The 14,605-nt window shown below is 36.4% G+C and overlaps 1 protein-coding gene across 1 annotated transcript in view; it reads right to left on the bottom strand.

Moving 5' to 3' along the window:
* PRKD2 (protein kinase D2) overlaps window positions 1–14,605 on the bottom strand; it is a 369,389-nt gene that overhangs the window by 231,079 nt on the left and 123,705 nt on the right. The gene's annotated exons all lie outside the window — the stretch shown is intronic.

The following is a 14,605-nucleotide window of genomic DNA, read 5'->3' as shown; positions in this document are numbered from 1 at the left end:
TAGAAATGTGTCATTACATTTGAAAAAAAGGGGGAAGCACTGAGATTTGAAACTTACATGTATATGTGTGGAAAAATAGAGGGAAAGTTTGCCATTATCTGGTTCTGCTGAGAGGAGAGAGGTGAACACAACAGAGATCCTGGCTCTGATAATCTGCTGTTTGAGTGACACATTTCTTTCACAACTAACTAATTTTAAAGGTGAGTTTACAGTTTGAGAGGGGATGTATGTGGTAACTTAAGAAATGAATAATAGAAATGGGAATTGTTTTTGTTGTAGTTACACATGGTGGATTCATAATGTGTCAGTCTGTAAAAGAGATTTTCACTTGGCCCAAAAAAAAAAGAGCTGTAAGTGTGCTTTCAAATTGGCAAAGAAATTTCGTTTTGGCACTAATGTGAAAACATGACTCTGTGTCCATAGAAGAATTATAGGCAGAAATTTATTGCGTCTTGCTCTGGTGATTTCACAGTTGCAGTAGATGGAAAAGAGGAGCGAATTTTTGGGGGAAGAAGCAGAGGCTTAGCACACACCCATGTGCTTGCCATGTATAGTCATGCACAGTAATTAGAAGCGAGTGGGGTTTTCAGGTTTAAGTCTGTAATGCAAATACATTCAGCATCACTAAGGCTGGTTGCCCCTGCTGGAGTGTAGGCAGTCACAGAGAATACACACGGTGGTGGTCTGAAAAAAAAACAGCTTGGACATGTGCATTTAAATAAATTTAAAAAAAAGGTTTCAGAATGTGTCAGTCTGTAAAAGTGATTTCAAAGTGTAAAAAGAGATTTTCACTTGGCCCAAAAAAAAAAGAGCAGTAAGTGTGCTTTCAAATTGGCAAAGAAATTTCGTTTTGGCACTAATGTGAAAACATGACTCTGTGTGCATAGAAGAATTATAGGCAGAAATTTATTGCGTCTTGCTCTGGTGATTTCACAGTTGCAGTAGATGGAAAAGAGGAGCGAATTTTTGGGGGAAGAAGCAGAGGCTTAGCACACACCCATGTGCTTGCCATGTATAGTCATGCACAGTAATTAGAAGCGAGTGGGGTTTTCAGGTTTAAGTCTGTAATGCAAATACATTCAGCATCACTAAGGCTGGTTGCCCCTGCTGGAGTGTAGGCAGTCACAGAGAATACACACGGTGGTGGTCTGAAAAAAAAACAGCTTGGACATGTGCATTTAAATAAATTTAAAAAAAAGGTTTCAGAATGTGTCAGTCTGTAAAAGTGATTTCAAAGTGTAAAAAGAGATTTTCACTTGGCCCAAAAAAAAAAAGAGCAGTAAGTGTGCTTTCAAATTGGCAAAGAAATTTCGTTTTGGCACTAATGTGAAAACATGACTCTGTGTCCATAGAAGAATTATAGGCAGAAATTTATTGCGTCTTGCTCTGGTGATTTCACAGTTGCAGTAGATGGAAAAGAGGAGCGAATTTTTGGGGGAAGAAGCAGAGGCTTAGCACACACCCATGTGCTTGCCATGTATAGTCATGCACAGTAATTAGAAGCGAGTGGGGTTTTCAGGTTTAAGTCTGTAATGCAAATACATTCAGCATCACTAAGGCTGGTTGCTCCTGCTGGAGTGTAGGCAGTCACAGAGAATACACACGGTGGTGGTCTGAAAAAAAAACAGCTTGGACATGTGCATTTAAATAAATTTAAAAAAAAGGTTTCAGAATGTGTCAGTCTGTAAAAGTGATTTCAAAGTGTAAAAAGAGATTTTCACTTGGCCCAAAAAAAAAAGAGCAGTAAGTGTGCTTTCAAATTGGCAAAGAAATTTCGTTTTGGCACTAATGTGAAAACATGACTCTGTGTGCATAGAAGAATTATAGGCAGAAATTTATTGCGTCTTGCTCTGGTGATTTCACAGTTGCAGTAGATGGAAAAGAGGAGCGAATTTTTGGGGGAAGAAGCAGAGGCTTAGCACACACCCATGTGCTTGCCATGTATAGTCATGCACAGTAATTAGAAGCGAGTGGGGTTTTCAGATTTAAGTCTGTAATGCAAATACATTCAGCATCACTAAGGCTGGTTGCCCCTGCTGGAGTGTAGGCAGTCACAGAGAATACACACGGTGGTGGTCTGAAAAAAAAACAGCTTGGACATGTGCATTTAAATAAATTTAAAAAAAAGGTTTCAGAATGTGTCAGTCTGTAAAAGTGATTTCAAAGTGTAAAAAGAGATTTTCACTTGGCCCAAAAAAAAAAAAGAGCAGTAAGTGTGCTTTCAAATTGGCAAAGAAATTTCGTTTTGGCACTAATGTGAAAACATGACTGTGTGCATAGAAGAATTATAGGCAGAAATTTATTGCGTCTTGCTCTGGTGATTTCACAGTTGCAGTAGATGGAAAAGAGGAGCGAATTTTTGGGGGAAGAAGCAGAGGCTTAGCACACACCCATGTGCTTGCCATGTATAGTCATGCACAGTAATTAGAAGCGAGTGGGGTTTTCAGGTTTAAGTCTGTAATGCAAATACATTCAGCATCACTAAGGCTGGTTGCCCCTGCTGGAGTGTAGGCAGTCACAGAGAATACACACGGTGGTGGTCTGAAAAAAAAAAAACAGCTTGGACATGTGCATTTAAATAAATTTAAAAAAAAGGTTTCAGAATGTGTCAGTCTGTAAAAGTGATTTCAAAGTGTAAAAAGAGATTTTCACTTGGCCCGAAAAAAAAAGAGCAGTAAGTGTGCTTTCAAATTGGCAAAGAAATTTCGTTTTGGCACTAATGTGAAAACATGACTCTGTGTGCATAGAAGAATTATAGGCAGAAATTTATTGCGTCTTGCTCTGGTGATTTCACAGTTGCAGTAGATGGAAAAGAGGAGCGAATTTTTGGGGGAAGAAGCAGAGGCTTAGCACACACCCATGTGCTTGCCATGTATAGTCATGCACAGTAATTAGAAGCGAGTGGGGTTTTCAGGTTTAAGTCTGTAATGCAAATACATTCAGCATCACTAAGGCTGGTTGCCCCTGCTGGAGTGTAGGCAGTCACAGAGAATGCACACGGTGGTGGTCTGAAAAAAAAACAGCTTGGACATGTGCATTTAAATAAATTTAAAAAAAAGGTTTCAGAATGTGTCAGTCTGTAAAAGTGATTTCAAAGTGTAAAAAGAGATTTTCACTTGGCCCGAAAAAAAAAGAGCAGTAAGTGTGCTTTCAAATTGGCAAAGAAATTTCGTTTTGGCACTAATGTGAAAACATGACTCTGTGTGCATAGAAGAATTATAGACAGAAATTTATTGCGTCTTGCTCTGGTGATTTCACAGTTGCAGTAGATGGAAAAGAGGAGCGAATTTTTGGGGGAAGAAGCAGAGGCTTAGCACACACCCATGTGCTTGCCATGTATAGTCATGCACAGTAATTAGAAGCGAGTGGGGTTTTCAGGTTTAAGTCTGTAATGCAAATACATTCAGCATCACTAAGGCTGGTTGCCCCTGCTGGAGTGTAGGCAGTCACAGAGAATACACACGGTGGTGGAATGAAAAAAAAAAAAAAGCTTGGACATGTGCATTTAAATAAATTTAAAAAAAAGAGCAGTTTGTGTGCATTCAAAATGGCAAAGAAATTTCGTTTTGTGACTATTGTGAAAAGAAATGTAGTAATATATTTAAATACAATAAAGGATTTTTTTTTTAGTTTTTTTCAGGTATTGCTGAAGAACAGTGAACAAAATTTAAGATGCCTACAAAATCTCGAGTTCAAAAAACGCTAAAAAAAAAACTATATTTGAGGACAACTGGAGGACCAAAGTTAGTAGAAGATGCTGATGTTGGGAAAAAGAAAAAATCTTCTGGTAAGCAAAAAAAACAATTCCTAAACAAAATATTGAAAACAAACAAAAATGTACAAAATGTCTGTTCTCGGAAAAATGTAACAAAACCTACAGAACAGCAAAAAATTGAGGATTTAGTTAATGCAAATATACCTTCTGCAATTGAAAAGTTTAACATAAACAGAAAAACAGCATTTAAAGAGATACGTAGAAAAATGTTTCAGAGAAGAGTTATGTCCAATTTGATAAAGGATATAAAGAAATATAAGCAAAAGGCTAAATATTATAAGAGAAAAAAAGAAATTGAAGCCATTGCAGCAAAAGCATTAGAATTAAAAAGGAAACTATTCATATTAATTTTGAATAGGATGCGTACATTAGATAAAATGGTTAATGTACTGAAATCACAAAGCAAAAGCAAAAGAGTAGTGAACAGAACAAACTTTTGTAAAGTGTTTTTAGGAAAGTGGATGCATAGTTCAAGTAGTGAACCTTTTTTTAATGAAGAAAGCTATTTTCAAAGTAATAGTTTGCTGCATGCAGTTGACACCAGAGGTCGTTCATACGAAGTAAAAAATGGTTGCATAATGGAGAAGGAGATAATGGTTCCAAGAGATGAGGTACAAGTGATGGCAGATGAGGCAATGGGGAGACGTCCTAAAGCCCCAGTGTACACTTGGAATTGTAGTAGTATTTGCACTGTGCGTCAGGAATCTATTGACAGATTTCGAGAGTTTCTAAGAGAATATAGTAAAAAAAGTGTAAAACAAAAGATTAAGGTGCTTCAAAGTCTGGATCCATGCAGAGTGAGAGAGAATACTGGTTTGCAGGGTCACTCTCTTGCTTGTCTATCTAGAAAAGTGTGCAATAGTGTTTTCCATCATTTTAGGATGCTGGCTGTTCATCATACTGAAATGAGAAAGTTTGTGAGACGGTTGTATTTTGCCAAAAGTCCAGCAATAAAGTTAAATGAATTGAATAGGGCTCTGTTCCGAGGAACGGTATCAGATGTAGAGAAGGTTGTTGATGAAATTCAGTTTTGTTACTTTGGTCCTGAACAAAACAGTGCAGAGAAGGACACAGTAAATGAGGCAGAAGTGGAAGAGAATGTAGAACCCTCTGTAAGTAACACATTTAATGATCACATAACAAAATTTGCAATAGTCTCTAATGAAAGACCAAATGTTACTTGTATTTGTTGCCGCAGAACTCATTATAGAAAACAAACTAGGAATGTTGATCTCTACAGAAAGAGTGAAAATGAAGATAATTATAAGTGGATGGATTTTGCCACATATATATTTCTTGAAAATTGTTTTGAATTGGGTGAAGATCAGCGTATTTGTAAATACTGCTACAACAAGTTAGAGGAAAATAGAATGCCGACCAGAGCTGTACATAATAATTTAGAATTGGATGCTATTTCTGCTGAACTTTCTGAATTAAATACATATGAGTCTATACTCATTCAATGTGTTCATCCGTTCCAGACCATAGTACGTATGGAGCCCAAAACTGGTAAATTACCTCCTTCAGATTTACTGAGAGGTTTAAAAGGTAGAGTGGTGTATTTGCCCTTGGATTTGAAAAAAAATATGGAAACTATTGATGCAGATACTTTGGAAACTGAACCATTAATTATTCTGGTTAATGGTGTCCCTACAAAGAATAAGAAGATTTGGCAGGAGCTGGTAGATGTGCGGAAAGTACAAAGAGCAAATTTGTATTTGAAAAAAAATAACAAATGGTATGAATCAATTTATATAGAAGAAGAAGAAGAAGAAGAAGATTTACAAGGAGACACAGAAACACCAACTGGACAAATTGAAAAAGTGGACAAGTCAAAGGAAGAAGAAATTTATGAACATTTTAGCATACATCCTCTCCATTCGAAAGAAGTTATGGGAGACAATATTGATCTCTTTCAGATGAAGAAAGCAAAAGGAAATCCCGTGAGTGTATGGGAGGAGAGCTTGGAAGCTCGATGTTTTCCCCAGCTGTTTCCTAAAGGAAAAGGAGGACGATACGATGAACGTCCGGAACAGGTTCCAGCTTCTGAGTATCGGACTACAAGACTATATGCTGAAGATCCCAGATTTCGACAAAGTATCCCTTATTTGTTCCATCTTTTATTTGAAAGCGACTTGTCTGCACTGTCTTATGCAGTAAATCACATTTTAAAAAGTGGAGTACATTTACAAAATGTGTCTGCTAAGGATTTTATGGAGAAAGTGCAGCACCGAGATGATCATTTGGAAACACAACTGATCAATCTGATGGCTTGTCAGCGTGGGACAAATGAATATTGGTACCGACGCCATGGTGAACTAAAATGCATGTTACGCAATTTAGGAACACCAACATGGTTCCTTACCCTAAGCTGCGCCGAGTACGCTTGGGATGATTTACTGGATTTTCTACGAGAGGCCAATTCAAACATTGAAAACATCGAATACAAGACAGCAGGAGAACTGTGCTCATTGGATCCGGTTAATGTTTGCAGATATTTCAATCATAGATTTGAGGCTATGATGTCCTTCATCTGCAATAAAAAAAATCCACCCCTTGGAGAAGTAGTGGATTTCTTTTGGAGAAAAGAGTACCAGGCAAGAGGTGCTCCTCATATTCATATGCTGCTGTGGATCAAGGATGCCCCAAAGTTTGGAACAGATACTGATGAAGCAGTGTTATCTTACATTGAAGAATATGCAACATGTGCTATACCTAAAAGCACAGAAGAGAACAAGTTAAAGGAGCAAGTTCTACGTTTCCAAAGTCATCGGTGTGGAAAATACTGTCGACGGAAATACAAGAGCAAAGAAAAATACTACACTAAATGTCGATTTGGATTTCCTAGACCTGTTCTTACAAATGGAAGAGTCAACAGTTTTATGTCATCTGTGAGACATACTATCACAAGAAAATCACCTAAGAATACCTACAACCTTAAAAGAAAAGAAGAATCAAAAAATATAAATGACTACAACCCAGTCATTTTATCCATGTGGAACGCTAACATGGATATACAGTATGTTGCTGACAATTCCATTGCTGTTGCTCGATATGTAACGTCTTACATTACGAAATCAGAAAAAACAGAATTGAAGGAAATGTGGGAAGAGATTTCTCACGAGAAGACTGTCAGTAAGAAGCTGTACAGTTTCAGTTTGAAGATGTTATCGCATCGAGAAATTGGATCCTACGAATGTTCAGATAGGTTATCTTCTGCAAGTCTCTACTCGAAGTCAAGAAGAATAATTTGGGCAAGTTTAGGCCTTGCAGCAATGAGAAATCGGGTACTGAAATCTGTTGGAGAAATTGAATATTTGGCTGAGAATGACCCAGAAAGTACAGACATATTGAAAACAAACATGTTGGACACATATTATCCCAAGAGAAGTCATCATCTGGAGAACATGTGTCTCTATGAAGTGCTGCAGAACTACATTTATTCACGGAAAGCTGCAGAAGACATCAACAGTGGAAAATATAAAGTTGTTGGTGAAGAAGGATGTTTGGTGAAGCAAACCAAAGGAAGTTTGATAAATCACCGGAAGCTGAGTTGCGACACTACCGACAAGAAAGAATTTTACTACTTGGCTCTTTTACAGTTGTTTAAACCATGGCGTACAGAGGATGAACTACTGGGAGAATTCCAGAGCTATGAAGATTCTTTTAATGCTTGCAAAGACAGCATACAATGCAGTACATTCTCAACTTATCTGCAAATGTTAAATGAAGAAATTGAACAGGAAACTACAATTGCAGCAGAAATAGCTAGAGACAGTTCTCAGGACAGCCAAAGTTCAGGAACATACAGTCAAGATCCCCTAGGACAACCAATCGTTGAAAATGAAGCATCAATAGCCATGAATGAAGTGGAAACGGCTATGAATCAAGCTCAAGAAGAATTTATAGACTTAGAAAATTTGGAAAGACAACTGAATCAAGAGCAGCAACAAATTTATGAAGAGATCAAAAACAAAATTGATCACGGATTTCTACATATCAAAAAAGAGTGCTCATGCACATCATTTCATCCAATCAGGATGTATGTAAGCGGACAAGCTGGCACTGGAAAAAGTTTCCTAATTAAAGTCATCAGAAGCTACCTAAAGCAAAAAACGGATTCTACTTTGTCTTGTGTGGTTACTGCTCCAACTGGGTTAGCAGCATATAACATAAAAGGAATCACCTTACATCGTTTGCTAATGTTACCAGTGGAGCATGAGAACAAAATACAATTCAACAAGCTAACTGGAGAAGCATCCTTGGAAGTGTCAAGAGTATTGAAGAAGATGCAAGTTCTCATTATTGATGAGGTGAGCATGGTATCAAACTTAATGCTTGCCTTTGTGCATTTAAGAATGCAGCAAATTTTGAAGACAGACTATGACGTGTTATTTGGTGGAAAACACGTCATAGTTTTTGGGGATCTTTTGCAACTTACTCCAGTTAAAGGACAACCAGTGTTTAATACTGTGACACATGAAGACACGAAGAAGTCATTGGGAAGCATTGGAAATACAAATATTTGGTCCTTCTTTGAGTACAAGGAACTTACAACTAATATGAGGCAAGCAAACGATGAAGAATATGGAAGTATTCTGAAAGATATCAGAATTGGACTACTCACAGAAGTTGGCAAAAAAGCATTACAGAGTCGGCTGTTACATAACTTATTTCCAAAGGAAGAAATAGTTGCAGAGAAAATATACAAGAATATTGCAGAAAACAAAAGTGTCATCTGCTTAATGCCAACTCTACGTGAATGCTCAATATTTAATGAGGAGCTTTTGAAATTGGAAAATGAAGACATCAGGAAATTGGAAGCAGTGGACAAAATTGAGGATGGAAGAATTACTGTCACAGTAACAGGCAAACTGAAAAATAAATTGGACTCACTAGAGAAGAATATCTCCAAAACAGCAGGATTAGAAAAAAATCTATATGTTTGCATGAACTGTAGAGTGTTTTTAAGGAGAAATTTGGATGTTGAAAAAGGCTTAGTGAATGGAGCGATGGGAAGAGTTGTGGGTTTTATTAATTATCAGAAAAAAGATGGAATTGAATGTTTAAAAATAAAATTTGATCAGATAGAGGAAGTTAAAGACATTTGTCGTTGTTCAGTTCGTTTCATGCTTGTGAAAGACTTATATGTACGTAGGAAGCAGTTTCCGTTTTCACTAGCATATGCTGTAACTATCCACAAGTCTCAAGGATTGACTGTAGATTGTGCATTTGTGAACATTGGTTCAACTGTGTTCAAAGAAGGTATGGCATATGTAGCTTTGTCACGAGTCAAAACATTATCAGGTTTATTCATGATTGACTTTGATGATTCAAAAGTTAGTGCTGATACAAACTGTGTAAAGGAGTATAATAGATTAAGAAGAAGCTATGCTCCTCATTTAGGTCAGTATCCTGTGTTGGAGAAACGTGTAGTTTCTCGTAAAAGGAGAAATGAGAATATCTGTAATGAAGATGTAGAGAAGAGGAAAAAAAAGAGGAGTGATGTAATTGCAAGCAAAAAGAATAAGGAAAATGAAGAACAGGTTGTAGGATGTCATTTTGAAAATAGCTCTGGTGTCAACTGCTACGCTAATGTAGTGCTGAATGTTGCATTTTATCTGGAAAGTTTGCAAGAGCAGATAATAGTAAATCAGGGAAAAAGATTCTGTTCAGAGCTCAGTCTCCTTTTTCAAAAGCTGAGTAAAGATAAAACTCAAATAGAAAGTGCTACTGACATTAGAAAACTTTTAGATGTATGTTCAGGACGAACACAGTTTTCTCAAAATGAACAGCAAGATGCACACAAATTTTTGATGTATTTTCTTCAGGTAGTGGAAGAAGAAGGAGTTCCCATTGACATTTTTTTTGGTCTCTCTTATAAATGGGAACATAGTTGTGAAAATTGTTATAATATATGTGGCTCTATTGTTGATAATGAAAGGTTTATTTATTTGACATTGCCAGAGAGTAAAACAGTCACTTTTGCAAAATTAGTTAAAGATGCTAATCATAGCATGAAATGTGGTGAGTGTAATTCTGACATGTTTTCAACATTAATTTTAAGGGAATACGGACAGTATGTAATTTTAATGATGCAACGATGTAGAGCTGATGGTTCAAAATTGGATACTTTAATAAAGAAGTTTACAGGACAGCAATTATCAATTTCAGGAAAAACTTTTGTAACTGTTGCAATAATTTTCCATGATGGACCTACTGTTACTTCTGGACATTACACAGTTTATCTTAAATGTGAAAAAGGCTGGACACTGTGTAATGATTCCCAATTGATTTTCAAACAACGTTTGCCTTTTGATTTAGCAAATTCCTATCTAATCTTTCTGAAACCTAAATTTTAGAGAGACTTGGCAAGATCTGGACAAAATAATTTTACCATTTTACTGGATTACCATTGCAATTTTGTAGAAAAAATATTTTTTAAAATTATCATTTGGCCTAAAGGAAAGATAACCAATTGTAATGTGGACTTTTTAAATTTTTAATGCAATTTTGAAAAACCAATAATTTAGAGATAATCGGTAACTTCTGCACATTTTAAATTTTGGAATGCTATTGGACTGCCATTGGAAATTTTTACAAAAATGATTTAAAAAATTACTATTTGGCCATGTGGAAAAGTAAGCAATTCTATTGTGGACTAAATAAATTATTCAAAAAATTTTCGTGAACCAAAATGTTACAGAGAATCGGTGAGATCTGGACAGATTAAACTTTAGAATTTTAATGGTTTTCCCTTGGAAATTTATTCCAGAGAAAAAAAAAAAATACTATTTGGCCTAAAGGAAATAAAATCAGATGTATTTTGGAGTTATTTGAGATATAATATTGTGATTATACTCCTGAAACAAAAATATCAGACGGTATTTTAAAGAAAAAAGTATTGTTTTTAGATGATATTTTTTTAGAATAATATGCATTTCTGTAATGATAAGTTTAAGTGAGAAGAGATTCTGGGCTTTTTTAATACAATCTTTGAGATTGTTATTTTTTTTTGCCCGCTGTAAAATGATGAATGCAATTGCTTTCACAATTTATAGTGAAATGCAATATATTCTGAAAACAGCAAAAATAAGGCAAAAATATTTTTTGGTAAAAAATGTAAATATGTGTACTGTATTATAAAATGGTTTAAAAATATTAATACTTTTTTCTTTTTTTTCAGATCGATATAGAAAATTTTCGTAAACTACAACCATTTTAAAAACTATTTTTTAAAAAAACAAATGAATAAATATTTTTTTGAGTGAGTATGGTAAGTCAATAGTAATAATTGTAGTCTCTCAAGGACCTTGTAATGTGATAAATGATTTTTAGTGTTTTTTTTAAAAAATAAAAAAAAAGGTACGCTTACCGTACGCGTACGGTAAAAAAAAAAAAAAAAAGTTTTTTAAAAAAAATGTAAAAAAAAAGATGAAAGATAAGGTTGGCTCTTAAAAGAACCGTTGTGTTCATGCAGGGACAGAGGAAAGGAACCATGGGAAAATCATTCAAAGCTACAAATGTGCTGATCTATTTTGTTATTCACTAGGGAAACACTGGTCTCCCTATAACAAATTAGAGCTTTACAAAATGTGCAATGAATATCAACCTTCCGAAATCGAGGGTTCATTTCCAGAGGGCCAGCAAAAGGAGATTCTCCCCCCACAGATGAAGGGCTCACCTGAGCTGCAGAAGAAGGAGTAAGCTCTGCAGGTGATGGTCCAGGCTGAGCTGCTGTGGATGTACTGGCTCGTCTTTCTGAAGAGTTACCTCCAAAAAGATGAGCATGTGTCCTTTTGTGTACATCCTTGAGGTGCCTCATCATGGTGTGATTCCCAAAGGAATACTTCCTGTCAGGATTACCTCTAGAAAGTACACGCTGACACAGCTTGCAAGTAACTAAGGGTGCATTCACCTTTTGCTGGCCTTCTGGAAAAGTAAAATAATCCCAAACATAAGAAGGTTTTACTTTCCTCGCTCTCTGCCTCAAGACAGTGCTGCTGGTGCTAGCCTCACTCTCAGAAGAGCTCTGCTGTTCTGCCATCGTATCCCAAAGACAAACCAGCTCCTTCTCCCAAGGGATCACAAGCAGAAATGAGGGGAATGGGTGTGGTGTAGGAGAGTTCTAGAACTGAAAGTAGTTTCAACCAATCAAAAGTTGTGTTTCATGATCACATGACCAACCGTACGCTTACGGTACGCTTACAGTACGCTTACGGCAAAAAGTACGCGTGCGCGTAAAAAAGACACGCGCTTGCGCATAACAGTCACTCCCCGGCACTTCCGCGTAACGTGCGCGTGTTGCGTACGCTTACCGTGAGCTTACGGTACGCGTACTATAAAAAAAAAAAAAAAAAAAAAAAAAAAAAAATCTGGAAATAAATTTTACTTGTTTATTTTAAAAAATTTATATAAAATAAATATTTAATGATTTTAAAAAATTAAGCATAGTCTTTATAAAAGGTAAGAAAATTAAATTAAAAATATGTTTGAAAAAAATGAAGAAAAAAAAAAAAAATAGCATTTAAAAAACCTTGCAAATTCACTGAAAAAAACATGGGTTTCACACACGTTATAGTTAGGAATTAGCATTTAAAAAACCTTAGAAATTCACTGAAAAAACCATAGGTTTCACACACGTTATAGTTAGGAATTAGCATTTAAAAAACCTTAGAAATTCAGTGAAAAAACCATAGGTTTCACACACGTTATAGTTAGGAATTAGCATTTAAAAAACCTTAGAAATTCAGTGAAAAAACCATAGGTTTCACACATGTTATAGTTAGCTGGACATTTTACTCGTAAAAAACCAATGAAATTGCCCCGTTATAGTTAGTTCAGCTAACTATAACTCGCGCGCCCGCAATGCACTGCTGATGACGTCACATATTACATCACTCATGACATGGTCAGTGACATCACTCATGACATCACTGATGACATCTCAAATGACATCACTGATGACATCACTGATGACATCATCCTTGTGATAGAGTGGCAGACCTCCTCTCACCTTAATATAAGCTTTGATACACACATTCAAAAATAGAGACTAAAAATTTCAAAACAATGGACATACCAATACCAGTTACAACAACCTCTTCAGTAATTCTAAGATCCACATACACATCCACTCATTCACCAACAGTCCTATACAGTCACTCATACATGTACTCACTCATCATATGTACTCATACATCTATACATCCTGTTACACAATGCCACTCATCCATAGAGTTACTCACACACATAGTCACTCATGCTAATAAGGAATCAAACATACATTTACTTGCATGTACAGTAATACACACACCACCATACTTACTTCTACGGAAACTTACACATACTTAGTCTTTTAAACAATCACTTATAGAAACACATACTTATTCATACAGGAACTCTTTCAATCTCTCCCTCTCACATATACTCACATATATACACCAATAGTCACATATAATAGTTTAAAACATATGTAGTTACTCCTGAAGACACTATTGAGACAGTCATTCACTCACTAACACACCCATACACACACTCATCCACCCATACAGTCCTGCACACATGCTGTCTTCAACACATACAAACAGTGAGTCACTCATTCATGCACCTATGCACTACGTAATACCCCCCACCGAACCATACAGACACTCAGACTGATACTCAAAAAAACAACTAATAACCTATATAGACACCCATGTAGCTACTCACCAACCCATGCAGCCACTTATACACAAAGTGAGAGATACACTTAATCAGTCAGTTACACAATCAATTTTTCAAAAACAAATCATCCATTTAGACACTTATATACCCATTTATTCTTCCATCGACCTTGAGATATACATATATAAAACATATTTAATTTTCAGAAAAACACACATTCACTGGATGATGTCATCAGTGATGTCATCAGTGATGTCATTTGAGATGTCATCAGTGATGTCATGAGTGATGTCACTGACCATGTCATGAGTGATGTAATATGTGACGTCATCAGCAGTGCATTGCGGGCGCGCGAGTTATAGTTAGCTGAACTAACTATAACGGGGCAATTTCATTGGTTTTTTACGAGTAAAATGTCCAGCTAACTATAACATGTGTGAAACCTATGGTTTTTTCACTGAATTTCTAAGGTTTTTTAAATGCTAATTCCTAACTATAACGTGTGTGAAACCTATGGTTTTTTCACTGAATATATATATATATATATATATATATATATATATATATATATATATATATATATATTACCTACTGGCGGTCGCCAGTAGGTAGTTATAGTTAGGACCACGTTTCCATAGGAAAACCTCAACATTCTATTTTGAATAACTTTGGCGCCGGTCGACGAATCCTCGCGAATTTCTCAAAATAGGTGGGGCGCTACGCTCCGCTCCTACCCTGAAAGTCTCGGGGGGATCCGTCAAGCGGGGGCTGAGATAAAAGGGGGGTCCCAAAACGCGTTTTTCCCATGCATTTTTCCATAGGACCTTTAGAACGAGCTACAGCCCGAACGGCTGAACAGAATTACTCAAAATTTGGCAGAGAGGTAGTCCCTAGGTCAAGGAAGTGCCTTTTGTAGGTTTGGTGTAAATCTGTTCAGTAGATTCTGAGAAAATAGCCTTTAAATCAATATATATATCTGAGCCCGCTTACGGTACGCTTACCGTACGCTTACGGTAAGCGTACGGTGGCGTGCGCGAGCGCGATTCTGATTGGCTCTTAGATCTTAGTAAACATTCGAATCGGCCGAAACCAGGAAGCGGCGGCCGCCATTTTGTGTATTTCACTCTGAAAAAAAAGAGTGAAAACAAGGAAAGGGGGCAATGA

This window comes from Triturus cristatus, chromosome 9 (genome assembly GCF_964204655.1).
Source record: "Triturus cristatus chromosome 9, aTriCri1.1, whole genome shotgun sequence".
Lineage (NCBI taxonomy): Eukaryota > Metazoa > Chordata > Amphibia > Caudata > Salamandridae > Triturus > Triturus cristatus.
Note: the sequence above shows the minus strand (reverse complement) of the source record. Positions and strands in the feature narration are given on the sequence as shown.